The following is a 6,397-nucleotide window of genomic DNA, read 5'->3' as shown; positions in this document are numbered from 1 at the left end:
AAAGATTGTAAATATTTTTTTTCAGTGGCTATAAAAGCCCGAATCGAAACGATGTAAGACCACGGTTTTTTTCTTATACACACATACAATAAAAATACAGCAGGTTATCAAAGACACTGAGGTGATTTGTTTTACCTTTTTCTTCTTGTTATAAATATATACAAATGTTACTAAAATAAAAAGAAAAGAGATTTATTGTGGAATTAGAGCTAAAAAATCGAAGCTTTTCAGCTTTCGGCCACCGTGTTCGGCGAGGTCGACGGTGTCGAGTGGGCGCGTGTGCCCGATGACCGGAGCTTAGCCTGTCAGAGGCCGGAGCCCGGAGGGTTTCTTCTCTCCTCCTTTTTAGAGGATTTTTGTTTTTTTTAAACCTGGAGCTAAAATGAATTTTCAAGTTTTTTTTTATATTTATAAAAGACCCATACGATGTCGTTTTGGGATGACCGTTTAGTAACCAAAACGGTGTTGTTTCAAAGCTTAGGATCCGCGCATTGACCCGTGACCCGGGTAGGATCCGCGTGTTTTTGTTTAAAGGGCTAATGACCCAATTGATCCTCCCGCATTTTTAATATTTATAATTTCATTTTATTTTTATTTTAATTTGGCCCTGACCTTTTATTTTTGTTGCAATTTAGTCCTAGCTGCTATTATAAGACTTATTTCGAGAACGACGCCGTTTTGGGATTAGGGCTAATTGCTCAGTGAGTCCTTCAGATTTCAGCGCACGTTCCAATTAGGTTCAAGTTTTTATTATTTTAAAATTAACCCTAGATTTTCATTTAAATTCAATTTTAATCCTTTTATTTATACATTTTACATATAATTTATTTATTTTAAATATTTTATATATATTATTTATTTTTATAAACATTATTTATACATGTAAAAATTATTATATATTATATATCAGGTTATTTGTATTTTATTATATATTTTATTATATATATTACTCCCAATATTATCTTCATTTTATTATATGTTATTCTATTATTTATTATTTATTAGTACATATAATTTTAAAATTTGTAAATTATTATTAAAGAATACATATATCATTATTAAATATTTAATATTTAGTATCTAATGTTCTTAAATTTACTATAAAATTTTGTTCCTAGTTAACATATTATTTTTTTTATAAATATATTAAGTTATTATATCATATAGTATGTTTTATATATATATTAATCGTTTTAAAAATTTTCCTTTATCATTTTTATATTATTTTAAATATTTTTTAATTATATTTTCTATTTTTATTTTTTTGACTTATATTTTATATATGTATATAATTTGTTTATTTATTTTTATTTATTTGGTATTGTTTTAGTAGGTTATTTTTTTATATCTCATAAATCATTTTTTATTTTTATGTTATTTATTGTTTTATATATTCGCATGAAAATTGATTATTTATGTTGTTATTTTAAGTTATATTTGCATGAAATATTATTATATATGTAATTCATGTTGTTATATTCATTGTTTTCTATGTTATATTTTGCATGAAATATTAATGCATGTATATTTATGTCATTTATATCTGCATGAAAGGTTAATGTATACTATATAATTTATGTCGTTATTCATCATTTTCTATATTATAATTGCGTGAAATGTTAAAGCATGTAGTTTATATTATTTAGTATTGATATCTTAAAATATATCAAACGCATCATTGTTATAGAAGTTTATATTTCATTTAATCCGAAAGAATTTTTAAAAATAAGGCAATTTTTTTTAGTGTTTAGGAATTCGGGAAGTAGTGCCCTAACTTGCTGGGTTGCGATTTCTTGTTTGTCTAAATGTTTAAAAAACATCCTTCTAAATAAATTTTGTAAATCACAAGATTATTTCAGTTTTGAAAGTATATGAATATCGTATCCAATCATGCTGGATGTGATATTCGTATTCTTTGAAGCGAAGGAATCTTGATTTTCAACTTAAATTATTACGGTTTTAATAAAAAAAGAGATCTTATTTCTAAATTCCATCAAACTTTTTACATTAAGACAAAACTATTCAATTTGGTACCAATTTTGGGCGTTGCGAGGGTGCTAATCCTTCCTCATACTTAACCGACTCCCGAACCCGTTTTCTTACAATTTCGTAGACCAAAATGTTTTATAAAGTGATCCAATCACACTTAAAAAGGTTGGTGGCGACTCCCATTTTCAAAAATCTCGCTTTTAAAAAATGAGGTTTCGACATTCATCATATAATTAATTTTAATTCATATCCAATTTAATTTGGGTTAATAAATTATTATTAATTAATTATGAAAAAGTGGTCCAGTTGAACTAAATCGAGTGGACCGAATCGACCAAGAAATTGACAGCCCAAAAATCGTCCCAAGAGATGACCCAAATCAGCTTATTAGCTTATTATTTTAGCTTGCAAAGAGGCCCTTGAATTCTTGTTCAAAATGCATTCAAACCCCTCCACAATTAGTGGCTTTGTAGATATGCCCCAAGCCAAATTTAGCAAAGTTGAAACTATCAACCTTGCCACATGTGTGGTTGGCCAAGGGATGGCTCTTTGGCTGCTATTTTTAGTTAATTTTAGCAGCCATCTTCAGCTATAAAAACCCCCCTTGGCTGATCAATCAACACATCTCAAGCATTCATATCTTTTATCTCTTCTCTCCACTTTCTCTCTTCTTTTCTATTCCAAATTCCCTTGCTCTCTTGCCGATTTCTCCTCTTGGAAAAGGGGTATTCATCAGCCATTTTGAGCAGCAATTAAGTGCTCATAGCAGCTTTGGTCGACGAGGACAACAGACAACGAAGAATGAAGCAAACTAGTCAAGCCACGGAGAAACATCAGATTTGATTCTTATTCCCTATCTCTTTAATATTTTGTGGTTGTTATGATGAACATATCTATGAATATTTATGTTTTTGGAATGGTTAATTTAATCAATTTAGCTTGGATTTAATTTGTGTTAGGTTGATTGCATTTCATCTTCTTAAATTTTAAAAATTTTTGTTTATGTTGTTATAGGCCTCGGCAAGATGCTTGATTAAGTAAAATCATGACTAAGTTATTCTTGCATTACAATTGTTAGGTAACTAATGAATTAATTATTTAAATAGATCGAAATTGTAATTAATAGACACAGTAGCTGAGGGTTAAATTAGCAACGGTATCTGACAATACAATTGCCTTGCATAACTTGCAAGATTATTGTGATTAAACTATTTCAAGGTAAGGATACTTTGTTACCTAACATAGTCTTTTATGTGCTTATTAAATCGATTTAATTTTTTGAATTGACATAGGGATATGTTTAAGAGATTATTTCAATTTAATAAGTATGTATGTGCTAAAACATATTTGCCTATTAAGATTTGTTTAATCGATTGAATTGACATAGAGATATGTCCAAGAGATGAATGGATTTTGGTAGGTGGGTATGTTCATAAGTTAGCAAATTACCGAGTTGCCGTGAATTTATTTGTAACAATATAAACATGAGTTTAATAATTCTAAGATAAGAAATGGAATTAATCTAACACAATTATGTCATCTTGATTAAACTCGCATTTTGAAATCGTGCATTTGAGATTTATTTATTTAGTTTACTTAGTTTAAAATCTTAGTTTTTAATCACCCTCTTCAAACAAAATATTTTCTTCACCAAAGTGTTTTAAATAATGTTCATAAATAGTTCATTTCATAGTCCCTGTGGGTACGATAACTTGACATTTACTTGTCACTTTATTACTTGTTGCGATTGTGTACACTTGCACATTTCTGTCGTTCCAAGTTTTTGGCGCCATTTCCAGGAACTGTTTTAAAAAGTCATTATTTTTGAATTTGTTAGTTTTGCATTTTGGTTTAATTTTCTGTTTAAATTTTAACTTAATTAATTTTTCAGTGATTATTTAAGGTGTTTATGAGAATTGACCGAATTATCGATTTATTCCCTGTAGACCCTAAGATTGAACAAACTTTTCGACAACGAAGAGGACAAGCAAGTCAGAAAAGGACCGAAGAAATGAACTTTGAAAATTCGAATCAAGGAAACGGAGCAAACCCTGCTCAAAATCCTATCCTTATTGCTGATGATAGAGATAGAGATTTAAGGTAGTATGCGGTGCCAGTGTTTAATGATCTTTATCCGAGTACTAAGAGACCTGAAATCGAGGCACAACAGTTCAATCTAAAGCCAGTAATGTTCCAGATGCTTCAGACAGTGGGCCAATTCAGTGGAATGCCTACTGAAGATCCTCACCTACACTTAAGACTGTTTATCGAGGTGAGCGATTCTTTCAAGTTAGCCGGAGTATCCGAAGATGCATTACGATTGAAGCTATTCCCATATTCACTAATTGACAAAACTCAAGCCTAGTTGCACTCATTTCCACCAAATTCAATTTCCACATTGCAAGAGTTAGCAGAAAGATTCCTTACGAAGTATTTCCCGCCTAGCAAGAATGCTAAGTTGAGGAACGAGATCACTGCTTTCCAACAAATTGATGATGAGTCCTTGTATGAGGCATGAGAAACGTACAAAAAATTATTATGGAAGTGCCCTCATCATGGAATCCCACATTGCATCCAACTTGAGACATTTTATAATGGTCTCAATGCTCACACGAGGATCGTAGTGGATGCTTCTACTAATGGTGCTCTCCTTTCTAAGTCTTATAATGAGGCTTATGAAATCATTAAGAGGATTGACAGCAGCAATTACCAATGGCCAACCAGTCGAGCAGCGTCAGGAAGACGAGTTGCTGGAATACATGAAGTAGACGCTCTTACTTCACTTGCATCTCAGGTATCATTAATATCCTCAATGTTAAAAAAATCTTACTACTAATGGGTCTAATAGTTTTACAGCACATCTACCAAATCAATTTGAAAATATAGTCTGTGTCTATTGTGGGGAAGGACATTTGTTTGAAGAATGTCCATCGAACCCAGAATCCGTATATTACATGGGTAACTAGAACCAAAATCGAGGAAGGCAAGGACTGCAATCCAATTTCTATAACCCTTCATGGCGAAACCACCCGAATTTTTCCTGGAGTGACCAAGGGGCTGGAACTAATAACACTTACGCCTAACCTAGAGCGACCCAGCCACCTAGTTTCCACCAACAAGTTCAGAAACCAACCCAAGATGAACCATCCAATGGCTTATAAAATTTGCTAAAGGTATACACGGCGAAGAATGATGCCTTAATTCAAAGCCAAGTAGCTACATTGAAAAACCTGGAAAACCAAATGTGCCAGCTTGCAGCTGAACTCAGAAACTGGCTACAAGGTGCTTTACCTAGTGATACGGATGTAAAGCATTAACACTGAGGAGTGGAAAGACATTAGAGCCCAACACCGTCGAAGTTCAAAATGAGCCAACTGATGCTCAAGACTCAGAGGAAGTTCAACCAAGTGTTGAAATTCCAGTTTTACAATAACCAAAATCTACAAAATCTGACAAGGTGACTTCGGAACTAGCTAATTTTGATCAACTAACAACTTCGTTAGATGCAGAATTGCCACAGAAAATGAATCAACCAATTCCAATAAAGAAACCTCCACCACCTTACCCTTAAAGACTTCAGAAGCAGAAGTAGGAAATTCAATTCAAAAAGTTCTTAGACGTACACAAGCAACTTCATATCAACATCCTGTTGGTTGAAGCACTTCAACAAATGCCAAATTACGTCAAATTCATGAAGGATATCATGTCTAAAAAACAAAGGCTTGGAGAATTTGAGACAGTAGCCTTAATAATGGAATGCAGCGCATATCTTCAAAACAAACTACCCCCACAATTGAAGGATCCTGGATGTTTTATCATACCTTGCAACATTGGAGCAACATTTGTAGTAAGGCACTATGTGACTTAGGTGTGGGTTTCAACTTGATGCCCATGTTAATATTTAAGAATTTGGGGATCGGTGAAATTAGACCTACTATGGTTACACTTCAATTAGCAGATCGATCCTTAGCACATCCAGAAGGAAAAATTGAGGATGTATCGGTACGTGTAGACAAATTTATTTTTCCTACTGACTTTGTGATTCTAGACTTTGAAGTAGACAAAGAGGTACCAATCATCCTAGGAAGACCATTCTTAGTAACTGAAATGACCCTTATTGATGTGCAGAAGGGCAAGCTTACTGTTTGTGTTTAGGATGATCAGGTAACATTTAACATCTTTAAGTCTATGTGAGTTTCTGACACAATTGATGATTATTCTACAGTTTTTGACTTAGAAGAGTTAATCATTGAAAAGGAAGTCAACTATGTTGAAGGCCTATTGGAACGAATGTTGACATCAGATCCTCCAAATAATGAAGAGGAGGATGAATACTTAGCTTTTTTAGAAGCTAATCAAAGGGAATTTAATCCTCAATCCCATTTTGAATCTTTGGAATTAGAGAAAA

General features: G+C 32.4%; 1 non-coding gene across 1 annotated transcript; it reads right to left on the bottom strand.

Moving 5' to 3' along the window:
• Positions 1-4,444: 4,444 nt before the first annotated feature.
• On the bottom strand, positions 4,445-4,551 carry LOC121217216 (small nucleolar RNA R71). The gene has a single exon (XR_005913355.1). It is a non-coding gene; the product is annotated as a small nucleolar RNA R71 (small nucleolar RNA).
• Positions 4,552-6,397: the final 1,846 nt, after the last annotated feature.

The sequence above is a fragment of the Gossypium hirsutum genome, chromosome A02, assembly GCF_007990345.1.
Source record: "Gossypium hirsutum isolate 1008001.06 chromosome A02, Gossypium_hirsutum_v2.1, whole genome shotgun sequence".
Taxonomy (NCBI): Eukaryota; Viridiplantae; Streptophyta; class Magnoliopsida; order Malvales; family Malvaceae; genus Gossypium; species Gossypium hirsutum.
The sequence above is the reverse complement of the archived record's forward strand: the minus strand, read 5'-3'. Positions and strand labels throughout refer to the sequence as shown.